The sequence below is a fragment of the Podarcis raffonei genome, chromosome 6 (genome assembly GCF_027172205.1).
Source record: "Podarcis raffonei isolate rPodRaf1 chromosome 6, rPodRaf1.pri, whole genome shotgun sequence".
Classification (NCBI taxonomy): Eukaryota; Metazoa; Chordata; class Lepidosauria; order Squamata; family Lacertidae; genus Podarcis; species Podarcis raffonei.
Genome location: NC_070607.1, coordinates 19,985,281 through 20,008,617, shown reverse-complemented (window position 1 = coordinate 20,008,617; position 23,337 = coordinate 19,985,281). Strand labels below are relative to the sequence as shown.

General features: G+C 40.2%; 1 long non-coding RNA gene across 2 annotated transcripts in view; it reads right to left on the bottom strand.

Annotated features, from left to right (window-relative positions):
- LOC128415394 (uncharacterized) overlaps window positions 1-22,424 on the bottom strand; it is a 57,889-nt gene extending 35,465 nt beyond the window's left edge. For both annotated transcript variants that reach the window (XR_008330939.1, XR_008330938.1), the window contains exons 1-2: window positions 22,302-22,424; window positions 19,484-19,568 (exon numbers count right to left, since the gene is read on the bottom strand). This is a non-coding gene — a long non-coding RNA (uncharacterized LOC128415394). The remainder of the gene's footprint in view (window positions 1-19,483; window positions 19,569-22,301) is intronic.
- Window positions 22,425-23,337: the final 913 nt, after the last annotated feature.

Here is a 23,337-nt window from a genome sequence, read left to right as displayed (position 1 = left end):
GAATTGATTAATGGGTGTTGTGATAAGCAGGGAAACAGATCAGTGGCGGCTTATCCTGCTTTCAGCTGTCACAGCTGTGCCTCTTCACTCTTCTTCTAACCCTATCATGCTCTCCGGCAGCCTTTAAAGTACCTCTTCCCCTCTGGATTCCCCCCACCCCCTCAAATCATTTAATCAGATGCCAAGATACCCCAGAAACAGCTGGTTCTTTGGAAATTTGCTGCAGGCTTACATATTTGGTATGGGTAAGAATATTGCTAGTGGCAATTCCTCCCTGCGGAAACAGAGTGAACAGAGGGTGATAGGACCCAGAGGATTAAGTTCTATTGGAGTGGTTTCGTGAAAGGCAGAGGTCCAAAAGACAGGTGTTGATCATCTCTATTGGATCCGATATATAGTGTAATATATGCATATCACTGGGAAAAAAATGCTTAAGTGACTTGCAGCTGAACATGTGAACTGCCTACACTGAAAAAACGGGGAGAAATGTTTGGAATAGAAAATATAATGATTTTAAATGTAGCTAGATGTAATGTGAAAGTAAGTGGTGTTCAATCTGTGAGGCAGCGTCATAAGGTGAGTGTCAAAGGACAATAGCAAAGGTTATGGTGCAAAGGGAGAATGGCTCAATTCAGCATGATGCTTAATTTTGTTTATAACTGTCCTACTGATGTCAGTAGAGCCACTTGTAAGAACACAGCACTCTTACGTTTCTACTCACTAAGTACCCATTCTGTTGAGTTGGAAAGAACACAAATTCCTGCATTTCCTACTACCTTTTGATTTTGGGTGGGCATACTACTGTCCAATCATGACTACGCTGTATCCAACTATTCAGACCAGACCCAATGAAATTGATAGGTTTAAATTAGTTGTGCTCATTGATTTCCATGGGGGCTGGTAGGGCTTAGTTGGACACAATGCCTGGATTTCTTAATTACTTTCATTTAGCAACAATCACGTCTTTACCAGAGAAGACAACCAAACCAAACCAAACCAAACCAAACCAACAACTTCAAAATGAGCCAGGAAGTCCTTCTCCATTGTCTTAATCTAGAGAGGAAAAATTAAGATGATACACACACCATGGAAGACACAAGACTTCTTGGATCATTTTGAAGCTGTTTTTAGGTCTTCCCTTGGGCTTATATGACTCTCCAATCACAGCTCTAACTTCAGCCATTGACTAAAACCCTGGGAGATCATGCTTGCAAAGAAATTTGAACAGCACCTGCGCATTTGGCCTCATAATTTTTGTTCTATATGTGCTAGAGACCTGGTATAGATGAATCTCTTGAACCCATCTGTAAGTGGCCCTGTATAGATGAAATAAGGCAATCCAAAGAACTGCTTAGGCTTATACAACAGAATGTTTACGATTACTTTTTATTTTGCAATCTCGGACCTGCCTTTCCTACCCTAATGCCAAATCTCTTCAAGGAACAGGTGAGTTGTGAGCTTGTGAGGGATTTGGAAAGCTTGGTGGAAATTATAACTCCGCAGTATAAACATGAGTAATGAACCACCTCATTTTCAGAGTCATTTGCTCTGAAACTCAGTCATATGCGAGCATATGATGTATCGCAGTTCAATATTATGGTAAATAGCAAAGAGCTTGTAAAATGCAAATTATGGTGAATTTGTATAATTATACTGCATTAGTTTTTATTTATTTTTAAACGATTTAAAGTAAGCATGAATCTTCATCACTATCAGCATTTTTCTTAATGGGTGCTTCTTTAAAAAGTCAGGTTGGAATCCAAAGAGCATGCAACTAGTAAAGTTATCTTTGTCAAAAAATGCCCCTCTCCCAAAAATACATAACAAACTGCTTTTGAAACTGATGGGACTGGGGTCTTTCAAAAGTGGACTGTTCTATTGCATGGTGGGAGATGGAGCGGGTGATGATTTATTCAAAGGGAAGAAACTAAAAAAAGCTCATGAATCAGGCCAAGCTTCTGGGCACAATAAATTGCTCTTTAGATTCCTGCCCATGAGTTATTCAAAGTTGAGGACATGATCCATCCATAGTTAACCCCTTTGATGTTCCATTGATATCAGTGGGAAAGCTAGGCATATCCCTACATTTGTTCCTTCTAAATTAATGAAACTTGATTTCTAGAGCTTCATTTTGTCCACATTGCACCTTAAGATTTTAATCAAATGACACAAACATCTCCCTCACACTCAACCTAATTCAGATTGCGTACAACCTGATGCCCAGTTGTTCACCACATATTTTTGCTGCTGTATAAGGGGCAGTGTCAGAAAATATAAGTGAGTGTGTAAGTGTCTCTGTGTGTATGTATATATTTCAAGGAAGATTGCTTGTTGGCTTTTCCGTAGCGTATGCTAACACTTATATATGACAAACCCTACTTTGGTTATTTGTAGCTCAGCACGACACATTTGATGGAAAACTATTTCTGCATCAAACAAGCGAATAAATCTTTGGCTTTAAAGAAATATAAAAAAGAACATTGCTCTACAAAACATATCTAAGAACCTTTGTATTTCAAAATCAAGCTATTTATTTATTCAACGATACTACCATGTGTCAGCCATGTCTTGTAATGTCTTCTGTCATATAAAAGCAAACAAAGTCATATTACATTAATGACTTGTCTGAGATCATATGACTGACTGGCTATAATTCCATGCCCCTTTGCTATTATAAACATGACCCTGAATCTTAAACAGCATTTGAATAAAAACACCTACACTTTCGACATGGTTAAGAAAGTTCATGAAATTATTTACAATTTTGTTGTTTTGTGTGTGTGTGTATTGGAAAATTATCTCATGCTTCCTATGAATGTTGTTGAAACGGGATAGAAATATATTCTTTTCTTTAACTGATGTGCAGCACAATGGTACACATGTTTATGCTTGAATTTAGTATGCCTTACTTCCAAGTAACTGTGCCTAGGAGTGCAACCTTAGGGTCTGTGGGTTTTTAAAACAACACAAAATCCAGCAAACTCCTTTTTACTAGATTCAAAAGTACTATGAATGTACACACCCTATGAACAGTGGTTCCTGTTCCAAATAGTCTTCAATGTTCCAAAAAGAAAAATTGCCTCTCTCTGGTTCTTGGGGCCAAACTGCACAGACTCCTGTGTCACTTTCTTCTGCGGTGAGAAAAGCAACATTGCCACACCCTCCAACATTTATCTGATGAAAATAGGGATGTCCCATTCCACTATGATAATTTTACTATTTATACCCCACACATCTTACTGGGTTGCCCCAGCCACCCTGGGCAGCTTCCAACATATATAAAATCATAACAAAACATTAAACATTAAAAACTTCCCTATACAGGATTGCCTTCAGATGGTTCAAGGACTGGATAATTCCATACCCTCCAACATTTCTCCAGTAAAAATAGGGACATCCTAAGGAAAAGAGGGACATTCCAGGATCAAATCAGAAACTGGGATGGCTTTTATAAATCAGGGACGTCTCTAAAAAATAGGGACACTTGGAGGGTCGGCATTGCAAAGGGGTGGGATAGAGTAGAGATGATTTTGAGAGGGACTATAGCGAGTATGGGTCAGTTAAAACACCACCCTTCCTCTACATACCAGGCATCCCCAACCTTCAGCCCTCCAGATGTTTTGGACTACAATTCCCATCATCCCTGACCAGTGGTCCTGTTAGCTAGGGATCATGGGAGTTGTAAGCCAAAACGTCTGGAGGGCTGCAGGCTGGGAATGCCTGGTCTACACTATAGTGTCTCCAGTCTCCAATGGCTGCTTCCTATTAGGAAGGAAGTGGGGACTCGGGAGAAAATTGCTTGGAATTCAGTGTAATGTGTAGTTCAATCCTAAGACATTCAACAAGTGTTTTTTTTCCCCTAGCAAGCTTTCTCAGTCCCTCGCAAAGCTACATATATATCAACTTAAAGACATGGCCTATTTGAGGAGAACATAATAATGCCCGCATCCAGGTTAGCTAAAGTAATATTTTTGTTCAGAGTACCACAAGCTACCACAGCAAATATTATGTTTGTTCAAGTGAATAATAGATGTTGCAATTCCAGTATTTAGGTCCTTCGCTAGGAAAACTATTATTTTATAAGTTCTCACTCATGGAGATTTGTACTTCTTCCACTGTTCCACCCCCCACCACACCCGCTGTTACTGCCCCAAGAGAAAGCGCCCACTTTGGAATAATTTCCTTCAGTGCGAACAGCTTTTATTCTCTTCAACAAGTGTTTATAGGAAAGTGTTGATGCTTATTAATCTGTTTCTTGTCTTACAAGTGTGCTTGTGCATGATTTGTGGCAAAACTGGCATTTCTGATAGCTCTCAATGTATTCTGCATGGTTCTACAAGACGGTTACATTGAACAGATGTGTTTTGGAATTGTTGTTCTTTGTAATTACCCTCATTAAGTGAAAGCGTGTGTCAATCAACTTTATACTTTATACACACCAATCACTTGCAAGAGATTTACATTTTCATTTTCATCTACGCATAATATGTGAAGCATATCCAAAGAGTTGAAGTATTTTATTAAATTTAATAATTTGGCAAGCATCTACAAATACTGGCAAACAATGATAGTCTCTTGTGATCGGGTTAAAGTAATTCAGAGAGGCATTTTCTTTTAATATGGGTTGCAAATTTTTGCCTGCAAGTACAAAGAGTGTGGAGTGGCTCCTCTGGTTTGCTAAGAGTTGCTGGGAATTGTAACTCTGTAAAGGGCAAACTACAGTGCCCTGAATTCTTTGAAGGAAAATATAGGGCAGGATTCAACTAACAAGTCCCACCAGTGCAACAGATCTCTCCCTGCATGCCCCCAGCCCCCACTTAAAAGTGGCTCTGGGGGGCCAGGAGAGGGAACGTCATTCCATCTGGCATGCTGAAAAGCTTTTGCTGAAGGAATGGTTGCCAAAGCACTACACTGAATTCTTCTTATGGTGTGTATGCCGCCTAGAACACACCACTGCTGAATAGGGAAAATGTACATGGTTCCGCACTGCAGCAACACCCAGAATATCCCTATAAAACCATACAACATACACACATATGCAATCTCTTTCTAAGCTAGATAGTGTAGTGGCTGAATTATAGGTACTCTCTGGCATGAGGTATACAGTTAAGTACATAGCAACAATATGCAGCTTTATAATGAATGTGAGGGGCAGTGGTGTATTGGAGGGAAACCACAGCGAGCGCAGCTGCAGGACATTTTTTCAAGGCAGGGGCGATGACATCATCTGCCTGAGCTTTGTGCTCTGGCAAGTGAATGAGGTGATAATGAGGCTTCAAGTTTGTGAAAGAAAGGCATAGATAGAAGAAGTCAGAGAACAAGGAAAATAAGCAGAGGCTAGGTATGTCTTTCCTTTTCTTTGTTGTGGTCCCTGCTTCACACTAGCAGTTTCAATAGTAAAATTTATTTACAGTATGGTTTGCATTTCTAATTAAAAGCTAAAGGTCGCATTTTAGCTGGCTAAGCTCTTTTATTAAGGCTCAGTGTATTTTACAAGTTGAACCTACATAGTCAGAAGAAAGCTCCGGGTAAATTATGCAGAGGATTGTAACCATGTCAAACTCAACATGTACCACTAGGATGTGTGTGTATGTGGATGGACAATAAAAGGTGCCTGCATTTTTGCACTCTACTTGGGGGCGTGGCTCATCATGACAGTTCCCATACTTCAAAATCTGTCACTCCACCGCTAGTGAGGGATGTTCTGGGTCAGCATTAGTTACAATCACCCTAAAATATACACAACCTGGACTTCAGGTTCCTCATCTGAATATGGATAGTGAACATAAAGGTAGATGATGCACTAAAGGCAGGTGTCTATTCACTTTTGCAGCTCATCTCAATGTATGGTGCAGATGGAGTGGGTTAAACACACCAAATGTGAGTGCATTTGAACCTTAAATAAAGCTCAGAGTATACACTCAAGGCTGAAGCAGCCACGATGCAACAGATTCATGATATAACCCTTTAAACTTCAAAGCAGCTCCTACCAGCCCTGATTTTGATCAGAACAATAGTGGTGGAGGAAGGTTTAATTCTCCTCAAAGCACATTTTCCTGATCTAAATTGCTCCCCAAAGCTGCTATTAGCTAGGTAGTGAATAAAAAAATACAAGTACTTGTATTGGGCCTTTATTTTATTCCCCTTGTGGGACTTGTAACAGCTCATTGGTAAGGAAAAGATTGAGGAGGCAAAGGGTTAACCATTAAACACTCTGTGCCCCAGTGCTGCTGCTCAGATCAAAACTGGAGCCTCCTGCAGTGATTTAAAGGCTTTTTAATCTTTTTAAGATCACGGATCTTCAATGTCACATATGTTTAGATTTTTCAGTGAAGCAACACATTGCAAAGGTTTCTCTTAACCATAAACCTCTTTTAAATGGTTTTGCACTGTCACTTTAATTATGTCTGACATTGGGAATAAATATGTTATGCACAAATATATGTTGTGGATCTCTGACACCATTTTGTAAAAAAGGAAAGAAATGCAGCATGATTAACCCTTTCCCTGAGCTCTGCTCCCAGTTCCCCTCCTTCCCCACCAAAAATAATCTGTGGAGTTCAAATAAGAGAGAGAGAGAGAGAAATAATTGGAGGTAGTGTTCAATATATTAAAATTAGGTTTATCTATGAAGTTCATGTAATACTAAAACTAGGATGGCTCCTAAGATAAAGCAGAATGTATTTACAAAATTTAAATACATTCAATTTCAAAAAAGGCCAATTCAGGGTCAAAACCAAACATGATATGGGGACTCTGAGTTTGGTCAAAACAGTTGGCACTGAGGAAGAGTATTTAAATTCCCCTCTATTTTTCAAATCTAAATTGTTTCTGAAGCCGATAAGGTCCACAGAGGGTTGTGTCCAGTGGTGACCATGTGTAAGTGGAACAGACTTCCATGAGTGGAATGGGATCTTCCCTTCCTCTCCCTCTTCCTTCCTGCAGCTCTCCAGGTGCTCCCAAAATTTGTTCTACAGGGCTGAGTAACACCCTAGAACAGAGCTTTCCAAACTGTGTGTCGTGACACGTGTGTTGGCTGCAGTGTGTAGGTGTGTCTCATGAACACTCAACTGTGCTCCTCTTGGAGCTGGAAAGGAGTTAGTTTAACCTCTGGTTTGCTAATAAAACTGACTTACTGTGTCATGAAATGATGCATGTCTGAAATTTTGTCACCAACATGTAAACTCTACCCTAGAACATGTATGGGGATGGGATTGGGGCACTGCAGGACAAACTAGAGAGCTCTGTTGCTTGAGTGGAAGTCTGCTAGTGTAACTTTGGATTCCACCCCAAATTTGTATTGTGGTTGTTTTGTCCCATACCTCTGCACCTTGGGGAAAACATTTAGTTTCAGAAACTGGCATAGCAGTAACTTCCCTCCATTCTGTAAGGTTATTTTTTAAAGTATTAAGAAAAAATGTTGGGCCATGCTATGTCTGTTTTATTCCGTATTTTCCCATTGGACAGGCACTCTTAATTTTGTGGCCATAGCACAGCTTGTTTTTAAATAAACTTGAGTGTATCTCAAGTCATGTTATGTTTTATAAAGTAAAGGGTAAAACGAAAAGGTTTCAGGCTTAAAGATGCTACACAAATTACACAGAATACTACACAGAATAATACAAAAAATGGTGTATACCGGTGCATATTCGGTGGGAAAATAATTGTAAGTGCAGAAAAGAAGAGGCTGGCATTGCAATGGAAATGTAAAACTGAACAGTGTCTGTCATTTGCGGGCAAACAGACAAACCAAAAAGCCAAGCCAATGGGTGCACAAAAATTGGTTACAATATTGTCAAGCAATTCCCAATATTGTAGCATAGCTAGTAATTCAGTATTAGGGGAAATCTCCCATGAACTATGAATCCAAGACACACAAATACTACCTTACACCCAGTATTTGACAAGAGAAGCTTGTGTCACCAAGTTCAAAACACTTCTTGCCAAATGATGGGTATAAGGTGGCATTCATGTGTCTGAGCAAACAGATTTTTCCTAATGAAGACAACACTGAAACGCATACAGGGAATTACTTAGCAGTACTAAAACAACATTGCTATTAGCCCCTTATAGTTCTTCCCCCCCATTGCTGAGCAGGAATCCGAATCTGGGTTCCTCCACACCAAGTCCAAAACTCTGTCTGCTACAGTACACTGGCTCCCTAAAAACAATAATTTGGATTTATATTTCAAATTTCAAGCGCCCAGGGCACTTCACAAACATTACCGCAGTTGCAGTCTTTGTGTTCTCAGTCTTTGATTTTGTTCCTTAGATTGCCTATATTGTGAATGTTCCGATAAATTTAAAATATAAAAGATAGATGGAAGAATTAAAGAAGGAAAATATTAATTTCTTCGCCCTCACAAATCGTGTGCCAAATTGAGATGCAGCAAACATATATGCGAATACATCTGAGTCCTTCCACAATAATAGCTCCTATCTTAATTAAGTTTAATACCCATAGCTATTAGCATCTATTCTTTCCTGAACCTCTTTCTTCTTATTTTGTTTCTCCAGTGCAGAGCTGCAGATAAATTCATTTGGAATGTTGCACTTACTCAGATAGAAACAGCTCGAAATATGTACCGGATATATTGTGTTGAGAATTGCAAATATGTTGTAAAAATCAACACAGTGGGACCACTGTCCCCTCCTGGGGTACATATATAATTCCCATTAATGTTAATGAGAATTATGGAAATACAGCCAAAGGAGAATATAGCCCAATATATGTTTTATGTACTGGATATTAACATCTTTGCCAGACGTATATGTGCTCTTGGACATGGTATAGAATATAAAGATGCACAAAGGACTTACCCTGGGCAATGACATTTCTTTTGTTGTGTCTCTGATATGATTCTCCTTGGAGTATAATTAGTTCTTTCTGAAAATCGTTTGTTTTGTTTTGGGGGTTTTTTTTGGCAGCATTTTGATGTGTATCAGCATACAATCAACACAAGTCCCCCCCCAAATTATACTAATAACCAGGGAGCCAAAGGAAAATAAGGTACTATTTTTGTCCCTTGTATGTTAAGCACAAGTCTTAACAAGCATTTTGCCTGTGCTGGAAATCAATTTTTTCCTTCCTCATAAAATAGAACATAACCATGTTTTGTGTGTCTGTGTTTGCTTATGTGCAACACACTGCAATTATCTCTAAGGATCAATCAAGAACCTGGCTACTGTTTTTAAATTTTAGTTTAGGGAAGATGGTCACTTAGGCAGCTAGATAGTTTTAAGATGCTTTCCACAATTAGAAGGATGCTTCTGTCTGCCTGCTCCCCTTACCTAGCTCCCCTCCCCGCTCAAAGAATAACAGTACTTGACAATAACAGGGCCACAGGAAGAGATGAAATCCTATATTTAGAAAACATATATTTTTAACGTGTACTGTTTAAATGTGTGCACCTCCTCCTGGCTGGAACATCTGTTTCTAACTCGTTGTTCCTCTTGGCTGCTTTTCAATTGGATTTCCTCGAGCAGGTCCAAAGCTTGTCACCTTAGCCAGGGTCTGTTAGCTATCACCACTGGTCCTACATTAAGTAGGAGGTTCAGGGCTAAGCTAATAACTCTTCTGCCTTTCTGACTGATCACAGCATTTCTCGCTGTGGCTACTTATCATGCTAGGCTCCTCAGGGAGGTTATCTTCTTTGTCTATACCTCAGGGTAGAAATTGTCCTCCCCCCCTTGCCTCCCTCCATCATTCCTAAGGCTGCATATAGAAATATTGAAAGCATTGCTGCTCGTATGAAGCCACTGTCGGATCCTTGTCTGCTGTTTGTGTGCCACTTGAGTCCAAATAGTGCTCCCTTTTACATCTAAATTGCTCATGTACGGTACCTGTTTCCTCCCCCGCTTTCCCCTCAATAGCTGCTTATTTCCTGAGGACAGAATATATCCAAAGAAAATGAAGTGGTATAATGCTGACTGTACCTTACATAGGCTTCTGTTTTACTGAACAGTTTATTTTGGAAGGGATTGCATTCCCCCTCCTTTTCTTTTATTTCTTGCATTGTTTTCTTGCTTCCCTTCCATAACTTTAAAACAGAGGTATGGATATCGTGCAAATGCAACTATGAAATGTTTATAACACTGATATTTCCACTGCATCATTTGAATTTCACCAAAATCCCTGTCCCTTCAGGTAGTGAGGTGGTTTTTGTTTAGGGTTGCCATATTTCAAGAACTAAAAATCTGTAAAAAAAAAGTTGCTGAGCTTTTTTTGTTGAGAAAATCAACATCATTTTGCCAATTTTTTTGAAATCCCAGCTTCTTTTGCTGGGAATGTCTGGGAAATTCTGGACAAAAATATCTTGGACTGGTCCCACACCAAATGTTTCACTGCTAGTACCAGTGTTAAAGACACAGGCGCTAACTTCAGGTCAGAGTCTGGCATTTAGGCTAGCAGAAGCAAAGGAGGACAGGGCTGCTCCATGTTTAACAGTTGGAGAGGGGACAAGTGCAGCTCATCATGTGAAGTCTCAACTGCTGACATTTGTGGAAATGAAACCGGACCTCAAGTTCTAGCATGCTGCATGCATGGCTTTCTGCAATGGAAAGCAGGTATCCATTATCCCAAGCAGATTTCCACTTTCTTCAGAATAACACATATCCCCTTTCCTCACCTTAAACCCCCTAATTCCTTTCATTCAGCGACATTCACCTAGATTTACATTTACCTATACACTTAAAATATAAAAATTAAAAAATGGTGGCGCTTTGGGTTAAACCACAGAGCCTAGGACTTGCTGATCGTCAGGTCAGCAGTTCGAATCCCCGCGGCGGGGTGCGCTCCCGTCGTTCGGTCCCAGCGCCTGCCAACCTAGCAATTCGAAAGCACCCCCGGGTGCAAGTAGATAAATAGGGACCGCTTACTAGCGGGAAGGTAAACGGCGTTTCCGTGTGCTGCGCTGGCTCGCCAGATGCAGCTTGTCACGCTGGCCACATGACCCGGAAGTGTCTGTGGGCAGCACTGGCCCCCGGCCTCTTAAGTGAGATGGGCGCACAACCCGATTCGGACATGACTGGCCCGTACAGGCAGGGGTACCTTTACTTTTTATACACTTAAAATGGATACTTCCTCAGGACAGTCTTCTCACATTTTGGTCACTAGTCAGTTTGAGGTCTGCTCTACTACATGCAGTAGTATGTGGTAGTAGAGGAGACCGTAACACTCTGGGCTGTGTGCATATGCCATTTTTTAATGCTGCCCCATGCATACATTGTGAAAGACAGGCCTTGCCAATAGGCTTGAAATCCAAAAGATGCTTGAACAGTTTTTAGAATGTAGTGAATTTGTGTCACATTCTTCATCCCTACCTGGGAATGAAATATATTTGGGCACTTCAATAACATTTTCTCCAGAAATTGTGAAGAGAGTAGGACATACAATATAGTTGCCAAGGGGATATTGTCAGAAATAACATTCCCATCCTAGCTGTAATAGCTAAAAGTGCTTGCCATGTGAATTGGCGCTATTATTCTACATGCTCATCCCATGTTCCCATCAGCTACAGGGGAGAGTATGGCATGAAGCCAAACACAGAAATTTGTGAATTCTACCAGTTGCCTGGGATACAGATGTGATTTTCTATTGGGAGTCCAGTCACAATAATTTCCTCTTGGTGACCAAGACATGTATTTTGATCTGAGCTCCAGAACCTCAACCTCCTGGTACCTCAGTTTCATTATCTAAGGGCTCAGCTATATTACTAGCTTGTATCTGTTGAATATGAATTTTGGATCTTATGAATGCTCTAACACATGTCCAGATAGCAACTCATCACATCATTTTATATGCCACATCCTGCTGTATTCAGTTATGCCAGCTATATATGATGAAAGAGAGAGAGAGAGAGAGAGAGAGAGAGAGAGGGTGGGAGAGAGAAAAGAAACAATGGATTGAATAAGAAAAGAAGACAGAAAGGAAAAGGTATTAATAGCCCAATAATGATATGAAGTTTATTTGAGGAGTGAAGTTAAAACTTAATGGTTCAGAAATAGTGAATCCATTATGTTTTTAATACTCAGGTTATATTAATACCATATAACAACTTTATAGTACCATTAGTACCACTTAATCCTGGGCTCATCTTAGAAATAAACAGTCTATACCTCCCCCCCAGAATTAAATGGCCAAATATATTCGCTAACAAAATAAATATTCCCTACTATTGCATGGCTGATTGGACATAAACAGTCTTCTATTTGTTTTGCATGGTTCTGTTAGCACATGACTTCTTCAATGATAATAAATTCATTAATATTTTTAAAGGCCATTTCAAGGTGAAAAAAGCTAGAACCTCAGGCAGCTGTATGATCCATCATGAAAGCCATATCTCACTCAGTCCCTATTAATGAGAGAGATATGTGAAGACATAAAAATGTGGCATGGTTTGTTAAATATTCAGTTATAATGTGTATTCATCATTACTTAATCCTGTGTTTGTCGATTAAAATTCATGCTAAATGCATAAAAGGATTGCAACTTTTGGTTTTAAAAATTCTGCTCAGGAAATGAAGGACCAAAGCAGACCCTGAGGGTCATCTGTCTAGCAACTGCACACCTGCAAGGTCAGGAGTGGAGGCTGAAGGAATCTGGAAAGTAAAGGCGGAATCTGGTGCAATCAGACATGGACCAAGAACACTACAGAGGAAAGACCAGCGGATTCTGAAATTTAATGGCTTTGACAGCCCAACATTTAATGATTGCAGCACTAAGATTCTGGTTCCATATTGGAAAGCTTAATGAGTACATACCTCATTTGAAATACACATATAAACACACACACACACACACACACACACGATGACAATAAACATTTGATATGTAGCTTTGGAAGGTTAAGTAGAATGTGCCAAAATGTTTGCTGTTAACGTGCTTTAATTATTCTAAAGAGTTTCACATTGATGTTGATTTCAATAATTCATTTCTGCCTGCGGGTCATTATAAAATAAATACCTACCTGGGGAGATAGCCTTTTCAAATATGATTAATGAGAACTTAGCTTCCCAACATGGTGTGAGAATACTGTCACTTACTGCTTTCCTTATCTGTGTAGCGTGGCAACAACAAGACTGCACTGGCAAACAATAATAAACCTTTTGAAACCTGTTGTTGCAGGAGTTGGTGGTACTGGAATCTTGTTTCAGGCTGTGTTCACACACCCATTTTATGGGTTTCCAGTGTTCATATGTTATTGTCCCAAATGCATATGTATTTTGTTTTTTTATTATAAGAGACAACTGTTTGGTGTGTGATTGTAGTTCTTAAGCTTTTGCATAAGATAAAGACACCCCCACCACATCAATGCCCCTGTTGTATGCACAAACAGAAGAGAATTGAAACCATGCCAATGTGAACAGCTGGGGAGAAAGAGCTGAGAAACGCACCAAAAATTCAAAAATGTGTAGTATGCTGTAAGAATGGAAGACAAAAGATGAATTGGTCAAATCAGCAATGATACAATGGGCAAAAGATGTGAGGCACAATATTGAGATGGCAGCATGGGAAAAGTTGTGGAAAATAGATATGAAATTTACTGCTTGGTGCTGTGGGTTAAACCATAGAGCCTAGGACTTGCCGATCAGAAGGTCGGTGGTTTGAATCCCCGCGACGGGGTGAGCTCCCGTTGCTCGGCCCCTGCTCTCGCCAACCTAGCAGTTCGAAAGCACATCAAAGTGCAAGTAGATAAATAGGTACCGCTCCGGGGGGAAGGTAAACGGCGTTTCCGTGCACTGCTCTGGTTCGCCAGAAGCGGCTTAGCCATGCTGGCCACATGACCCGGAAGCTGTACGCCGGCTCCCTCGGCCAATAAAGTGAGACGAGCACCGCAACCCCAGAGTTGGCCACGACTGGACCTAATGGTCAGGGGTCTCTTTACCTTTATGCAATGAAGAAAAATTATATGAAAATGATACATAGATGGTATTTCACACCAAATAAATTAGGCAAAATGTATAAAACAGTGTCAAACAAATGTTGGAAATGTAAACAGACAGAAGGGTCCTTTTTCATATGTGATGGACTTGTAGAAAGGTGTCAGGCTTCTGGGAAATGATACATAATGAATTAAAAAAGATGTGTAAAATAGCCATTCCCAAGAGGCCTGAAGCATTTCTTCCGGGGATTATAGGGGCAGAGGTTCCAAAAGAGATGGTTAATTTGTTTGTGTATGCTACTACTGCAGCCACAATCCTGTATGTGCAGAGTGAAAAGAAGTCCCAATGAAAGAAGATTGGATTTTAAAGTAAATGGACTATGCAGAGATGGCAAAGTTGACAGCAGAAAAAGAAACGAGAACTTTGTTGAAGAGTGAAGGTTCTTTTTGGACTATTTAAGGAAAAAAATAGTAAGATGAAATTGCGAGCAGGATTTGAATAATAGGCAAGGGAAGAAGAATAAATAAATGATTGTAATATAAGTTGTAACACAATAGAAAATATATGGCAGTTATGGCAGAGGATAACGGAATACAACAGGAACATCATGGAAGGATGGGAAGTCAACATGTAAGAAATTGTAATATTTAAAATAAATTGAATAATGTTAAATTTCATGTAAAAAAACTAATACACACACACACGCATATGAAATGCACCAAAACACACACACACACACACACACACACACACACAACTTCACTGTGCTCCAAGGCAGTAATGATAACACACCCTTAGTATGCAGTCTCTTAAACCAGCGATGGTCAATTTTTTTCAGCCAGCTGCAGGGCTGGCTTCCTCCAAGCTTAGCTACTTGAGAATCAAACTCCTTCAGAGGCCACTGTGATAACATAAAATGCCAGCCAGGCCCAAACTCTGTTCTAGCTGGTGTCATTTCTGAGTGAAGTTACTTAAGGATTGGCACTGGCCAGGCCAGCAGCTTCTAACTGGGCACTGCCAAAGGAGGAAACAATAAAGGGTGGATTGTGACAAATCAGAAGAGTCGGTTGCAATTTGTGGGTTGACCATGCCTGCCTAAAACTATTTGAGATCTGCAGTTAAGGAGGGTTTTGCTTGCCCTCCTCCCTAACTTTGGTATTTGCTGAACTTCCACTTGTGCTATACTTTAATTAGCCATTTTGTAAACTGAAATGTAAGCACCATATGAGAGGACTGAATGTGACAGAGGAGTGATTTGTATTGTAGGAGACCGGGAGCTTTCCAATGAACCGTGTAAAAACAGTTCATTAAAATGTTTATGTGCTTGGCTACTTAATGCCAAGAAAGCTTTATTGCTGTCTTATAAAACCCTGGCAACTTTTGGGCAGAAGTCACGTGTGTACATAGGAAATAAATTAGAAATTTATGTAATCCCAGTTATGAGTCTCTACAAAAAGGAATGAGAACATCTTCAGAAGTGGGGAAGAGCTGCAGAGCATCCCCTTTTCATGTAGATCCCAGGTTCAATATCTGGTGGGGCTTGGAGAATCCCCAGTCTGAAACCGTAGAGAGCTGCTGCCAGTCATTGTAAACAATACTTAGCTACATGAACCAATGGTCTGATTCAGTATGAGACAACTTCCTAGGTTGGCATTACAATTATTGTAGCAATTGCTACTTTTGATAATTTATATAGTGCTTTTTGTCTCAAATGTTCCCAAAGCGGTAAACAGAATATTTACCGTAATCAAAAAGCACAGTACAATAAAATACCAAAAACCAATCAGCAAATTAAACAAACTTTGACTTCAAAATATACGACTTCAAAATCACAATGTTGAAGAGCCTTCCCATGATGGAAGATTAATGGGTGCTCTCACAAACCCTATATACCACACACTTAGGGGCTAGAAACCTGAGCAAACTATGATAAATACTTACCCCAGTTAGAAGAATTAAGGGTTATTGTTGCTATATCAAACCAAAATGCAACTGAATATGGAATTTTCAGACTGTTGTACTAGGAAACCAGAATTGGTTTCAGATTTTTTTGGACCTTACCTAGGCAAATGATCTCCTTTGTTCCAGAGTAGCTGTGCCAAAGTCTAATTTACACAATAACTCTATGCATGTGTTTGCTTCCCACAAACCTTGCAGTTACCATTGCATGATGCACTTCCTGGTCCCACCCTATTCCTGGCATCACCATTGATGCTGTCACATCCTCCCACACGTTAGGAGCTGAACCCCCGAAGTAGGAATGATTCTGATTTGGAATACCAGAAGATCAGGGTTCTAAAGCTCACAGGGTTCTAAAGCAGCTGCCTGCCATATACAGCAAAACAAGTGACAGGGAATTCCTGTTCTTTCCCTAATACCCCAACACACATCTTTTTTTAAATATAAAAACACACTTAACAGAGGAGCAGATAGCAGCAGATTTTCCTCCAGTACTCCACACAAGGCCAGCAGGAAGCACAGCAAAGAGGAGACAAACGAGCCCTTGCACTTCTTGTTCCCTTCCCTTTTCAATAAGCCCTTCCATGGGCAGCAGAGCAAAGAGAAGGCAAACGGGCACAACACTTCTTGGCTCTCCCCATCCTTTCAAAAAGATCTTCCATGGGCAGCCAGAGCAGAGCAGGTGAAATGTCCTTGGCATTTCCCTCACCCACATCATCCTCCCAAAACCAAGAATCCTGCCTCTCCTCTCCACTCTTATCTGTGTTCAATAACCATTTCCCAGGCAAATCCTTCCAAAAGGAGAGGAGGAGTTCACATCATTGGCAACTGGAGTTGGAAGTGGATGGGCCTTTCCGTTTTCAACAGCAGCTCTGCACTTTAAAGTCAGAATATGTATTATACTTGTCACTCAGCTTGTGTTGGTCAGCAACTCCTCCAGCTTAGAAGGCACATTCTGCTTTATAACTTTCTTTCTAGAAGTTTAAAAAAGTTAAGTAAAGAGCAGGAAGTCCAGAGTCTGGCAGCCCTGTTCTGGCATGCCAATGAAGCTTTTCATGGCTCCCATGCCCTAAACGGACCAGCCTCCACCAACTTTAATTGGAGAGTAGGATAAACAAAGAGTGGAAACCACGCAAAAAACTAAAATGCTAGACTTCAACAATGGCAATTCGTCGTTTGTAGTCATGTTTCAAAAGTATCCTCTCAGTTAACAAAGTATACTAATAACACAGGGGGCCCTCAAGAACAGGGGAGCCCTAAATTTGTACATAACTATCTGTATAAATCCACCACAGAGGCTGAATGTAAGTGTGGAAACACTTTGTGTCTATCTTCTCTAGTTTTCAGCCAGATTGGCTGTTATGGAGGCATAGCTGCTTCACAACTGTACATAACACTGTGTCTTCGTCCAAAAGAAAATAAGCCCAGGAGTCAGAACAGCCCAGAAGGCAATTGTTGCCCAAGTGAAGTACATCCTGAACAAAAGCGCTTTATAGCTCTTCCTGTTAAAGAAATGCATGGACAAGTTGGCTGGCTGGAAACAGATCTGCTTCCCAGGTAGATGCTGAAAACTACAGTCCTGGTGGCTCACACCACACAGGGCAACTAAGGGTTTTAGGACTGGTAGTTTACAGTACCATGTCATAGTTTGACTCATACATCAAGACATTACCCAAGACAGGATATTTAGGCATTAACTGCTTATTATTCAAGAGTTAAGACAATATGGTTTCACAAACCTACCAGCCAACTAGGCACTCAAATATAAAATAATAAAAGAGTAAACTTTACATATTCAAGAAACGTATATGGTGGCTAATAGCACCATAGAGCAGTCACCACTTTACAACATAAAGAGGGTGTTCCAATAAGGAACTCGAGAGGTTTCCAAAGGCACATTTTGATGCTGAAGAGTTTACTTCCTGTAATCTCCTGCCACCAAGAGAGTGGTGGCGGCTAACTTCCAGCCACAGTTTCAAAAGAACATGAAATAAAGGGAGCTTTAAAAGTGCCTGTTGCCAGACCAAGCATCAAGTTTCTAAATGACCACTCTCTTCTCATCCTCCTTGAATGAACATGGACCATCAATTTCCTCAGAGGGTGAAGGGAATGTAAAGCAGTGGTTTAGCATCCTATACATTATCTTGCTTTTATGGTTACAAATAGAGCACTTATGTGCATTGACCCATGTCTCATACCAGTTATCAGTAGCCAGATTCAGGTCATTGTTCCAACAGTGTATTAGGGACTTAAAATGAAATCTGGTCTCAAATTTATCTAATGCAATTACATTATTTGGACAATCTTGTCGTTATTGGCTGTTGTAGTGGCATACACTGTGGCAGGGGATGAAAATATTGGGACAGAATGCCATGTGCATTAAATTCAAATCCACCTTTCATTACGGTCCAATAATTGTCTCTGTTTGTTGTTATTTAATTAATATTCATCGTTTTTGCTTGCAAACTTTAAGACATTTTAAAGAGGGGAGGGGGGGAATCAGTTTTTACCCTCTCTGGGTTTCCCCAAAGCCCTCTCAGCTATAATTGCAAACTTAAAACGGCCCACAGTCCTGCAGCATATCAACTTGATGTCTATAATTGACCAGCAAACATTTTTTACAGCCTGCTAAATGGTGAGACTAAAATATAATATATATAATGTTGATTAAAGTACTTTTGTACAAAGGGGGTCAGAGACATTAGGAAGTTAAAAGAGAGTGTGAGCTCTGGTGTTGCACTTTTAACCTGTGTGCTTTGCTGAATTTCCATAATTGATCCCACATGCGGGCTTTTTAAGCATTTCTTGTCAAATTTCAAACTGCAAAAATCAAATTTATTTAGAAAGGAGCACACTTTTAGGCTGGGACACTAGACAGAATGCCCAGCAATGCAGATTGCTGGTATTATAATAGCAATGATTGCGAAGAGTTGCAATTTAAAGGGCCACAGTAGCTTATAATTGCCTGACCCGATATCAGATCTTTAGGTGTAAAAAGAAAAAAAGGTGGAGGGGAAGGAAAAAAACACCCAGGTTAACAGTAAATCTGAAATGGATTAGAATGGACCCCCAAATGATAATTGCTACATAATTTTGTTTAGGTTGTAATTTGTGGTGTTATTTTTATGGCTGACATGAGACATAATATGTTTTCAGGGTTTTGCAATTGCCAGCCGACAAATGGAATCTGTCACAAAGTATTTGCAGCTTCCCCCTTGTGAAGGTTATAATGCTCGTGAAGCACAAGTGCATACTGCAAATTATTTAGTGTAGAGATCCATGAAATATTTCCCTAACAAGGTAATAATAACTAGGGTCATACATAGTATAATAAGCCCCGTTCATGCTTATTGTCATTATCCGACAGCAGCAGATACATTCCACAATATTTCTTACTTGTACCTCTTGCATTCTGCAACATAAGCGTTGCTGAGATGTGCTGGAACTGATGCAATCCTTGGGAATAATCCAGAATTAATATTTTGACACTGGCATCAGTGAGATAGAGATTGCCTGAAGTGATTAAGAGGTGCTGGGGCCCATACCTCTTGAGAAGAAAACCCAGCCCACAAATACTGGATGAGTGCTCTGCATATGCTCAGAAGGATACTGTCATCCACAACATCAGAGGCTCGCTTACCTTTTGTTCATCTTCTAACGTGATATATGCCATCATCTGCCAGCGATGCCTTTCTGCATTCTACATATGACAAACAGGCCAATCTCTGCACAAAATAATAAAAAGACATCAAAAAAGGCAAAATTGAAAAAACCAATGGAAGAACACATCAGCCACTCAGACCTTAAGGTGGCCATGCTGGAAGAGAAGTTCAGAAGGAAAATGCAATACCAAACAGCTCAATTACAAAGATCAGGTGGTTCAGGGCAATCACCTGTGGATTGAATTGACACCTTGGATTGTTTTATAATCACATTACATGTTGTTAATTGGCTTACCAAGTCAGTTTGCCAGTATAGCTGCTTTTTAAATTTCCCACAATGCCCCAAGCAAGGCTATATCATGGGCACTGTGAGAAATTAAAATGGCAACAAGTCTCAGTTGTCTGGCACACTGCTGCAGTTGGCATCAGGTAAGGCTGCTGGGAGTACTTCAGGGTACAGCAAAGCCCTCTACAACAAACTGAGAGTTGCAGACCCTCCAAGTATCCCTATTTTCCAAGGACTGATTTAGAGAAGCTGTCCCGGTTTCTTATTCTGTGTGGAATGTCCCACTTTTCCTTAGGATGTCTCTATTTTCATTGGATAAATGTTGGAGGGTATGGAGTTATCCGACCCCTGAGCCGCCTGAAGGCAATCCTGTACTGTATAGGGAAGTTTGTTTTTTTTAAAATGTTTAATTATATTTTTTATATATGTTAGAAGCTGCCCAGAGTGCCTGGGGCAACCCAGTAAGGTGTGTGTGGTTTAAACAGTAAAATTATCATCATGGATTGGGGCGTTCCTATTTTCATCGGAGAAATGTTGGAGGATAGGGAGCTGGGTCTGCTGCACTGTTACTAAACCTAGAAACTGCTTCCTTTAGCTATCCTACCATTTGTGAAACTGGGGACAAATGAGGTAGAATAGAGGAGATCAGGATTGTGCCTTTTTTTGGCCAAACAGCGGTCTGTATTTTGTGTGCATCCCAGTGCGTGTAGGCCTCTGTCCAGAACTATTTAACAATGGGCCTATATCAGGGATATAGCCTGACTCCCATTCAGCCTAATTGTTTGCCAAGAACTAATGCAATTTAATCATTTTGAACATATTGGCCTATCTGCGTTTATGAGACAGCAAGAAAAGAGAGAAAGATTTGCTTTACGTTCTGGTTGATAAAAATACGTGAGCATCTGTGGGGATTAAAGGAGTGGAAATCTTTACCTTCCCAAGTGAAAGATATGGAAGGGAGTAAGAGAAGAGATCAAGGTGAAAACTGGGAGGAAGGATGCCTCAAATTGAGAGGTGTGATTGCCAGGCCATGTATGTAAGTTAACTGTGGAGAATCCCACGTTGCCTTTGTAGAATGGAGATCTATTTGGCCTCATATATTTCTATAGAGAGCATAAAATAAATATTTTTTATTTCTATCTTAGACTTCAGGCTCCTGACACTTTTCAGCTGTTGGGTTAGGTCAATTTATTTGTTGGGTCAATTTATTTGTATTGTTTTATTCAGAGCTGATTTTATTATACATTCACTTAAGTGAAATTGGTCCTATTTTTCTTATATTTGTTGCTGTTCATTTTATACATTGTGAGCTGCCTTTGGGACACCATCTTGTGGGAAAGTGGGATACAAATAAATGGGTAATGACAAGATTTTGATGGTGCTATTATTCAGTGATCCACTGCCCCAATTAGCCGCCTCACAACAAAATTTCTGTTTATGAGCCTATATATTTTCCTGAGCTCCTCCCCCACTAAACACAGGGTGGTATCTGACTTAAGTTATAGAGTAAACCCATTGAAATTAATGGATTTAAGTTAGTGATCATTACTAGCATTCGGTCTTCTGTATGTCTGAGGCCCCATCTGCACTGCACACCGGAAGCAGCATCATATCACTGTGAACTGTCATTTCTGGGAACTGTAGTTTGTTAAGTGTGTTGAGAATTACCAAAAGACCCCTATTCCCCTCACAGAGCGACAATTACCAGAGTTTTCCTGAGGAAAGAGGCTGTTACACCACTCTGAGAATTAAAGCTTCATGAGGGGAATAGGGGGTCTTCTAACAACTCTCTTACCACCCTTTACAAACTACAGTTCCCAGGATTCTTTTGACTGAAGCAATGACTGGTTTAAAGTGTTGGGACACTGCTTTAAATGAATAGCGCAGATGGGCCCAGAGTTGGATATTAGCTGCTCGTTTTGAGTATAGTGGTACCTTGGGTTAAGTACTTAATTCGTTCCAGAGGTCCGTTCTTAACCTGAAACTGTTCTTAACCTGAAGCACCACTTTAGCTAATGGGGCCTCCTGCTGCTGCCGCACCGCTGGAGCCCAATTTCTGTTCTTATCCTGAAGTGAAGTTCTTAACCTGAAGCACTATTTCTGGGTTAGCGGAGTGTGTAACCTGAAGCGTATGTAACCCGAGGTACCACTGTATAGGGTTTATGCCTCCTGACCAGCCTGCAGGGCCGGGCCAATACATTCTGCCGCCTGAGGCAAAGGACAAGATGGTGCCCCTCACCCTACTTCCGCCTACAGAAGCGGACTGGACCGGTAGTTAAATCTGACTTCAGCACTAGCAACAGAACACTGTTCAACCATATTTGAGGGCAAAAGGTTAGCTGGGGATTCAAGACACGACTCTGTTCTCTCAACACTTTAGTCTGCTTCTTGAGGCCTGACTCTACCTAATAGTAGGGCCGGGTCTACCAGCTTCCCTTGCCGACTTCCCTCACCGACCCTCCTTACTTCACTTCCGTGTCTTTTCTGCCACTTATTCTCCAGCCACCCACCTTAAATGTTCCTCTTTCACAGTCAGTTCTGTTCTCAGCATATTTATTTCCTTCAGCCTCATTGTCTCCGCCCGCTTTCAGGACATTTTGCCCCCAGTTTTTCCCATTTTCCCAGACTGCCTCTGCATGAAGTTTTGATCCCACCCAAACTGACAACATTCTTTTCTCTCACAAAAGCCGAACTGCAAACTCTTAAAGGTCTTGGAGCAAGTCAATTGAATCAGCTCAGCTAATCAGAGTCTGAGCCTGTAGGAGAACAATACAATATAGATACCAAAAGTGGTGGCTGCTGTGCAGCAGCAGTGATGTTTATCTCTCTCTTACTGGAAGAAAATGACTAAAGGTGACCCCTTTGTTTATGCGTCTGTAGGCATGGGAAGGAACCATGCACAAAGTTTGGCATGGTAAAGATATCTTCAAATCCGACCTAACACCACATCCACAAAGGGATGATGGACAACAAGAAACACTAGACTAGAAATGTGAAATTTTGACAATGATATTGCACAAACATTGCATAAATGATTAAAGAACCCTCAGGAAGGCTGATTGTACATATTGTTTTTTCTGTTCATTTTACTTAAAAACTGTCTTTTTATAAAAACAATTATTTTTCCTTATATGGAGTTTATTGTGAGCTGCCTTGAAGCTGTTGTGGTCAGAAAGAAATAATGAATAATCGTAAAACCTATGAATAAAATTAAAATTATAATAATACATATAGAGAGAGAAGCAGGTTTGTTTTAATTTCAGCAGATATTTCTGTAAATAGTAAATAAAAAATAAAATAGATATAATCTAGTAGCAGTTATTGCTTATTTTTTATAACAGCAACAATAAATAATTAAATCTATTAAGCACCTAAAACCAAGTGGGTGGTGTAAAAAAGACATGAATTATTTTGAATTTTAAATAAATTGATTTTTAAGGCCTGAGTAGCTTTTCACTATTTATCTTATATTGTTTTGCCAGTTATGCTTATTGAAAATTAGTTATGATTCCAACTGAATAATTTCCACATCTAAAGGACATTAAT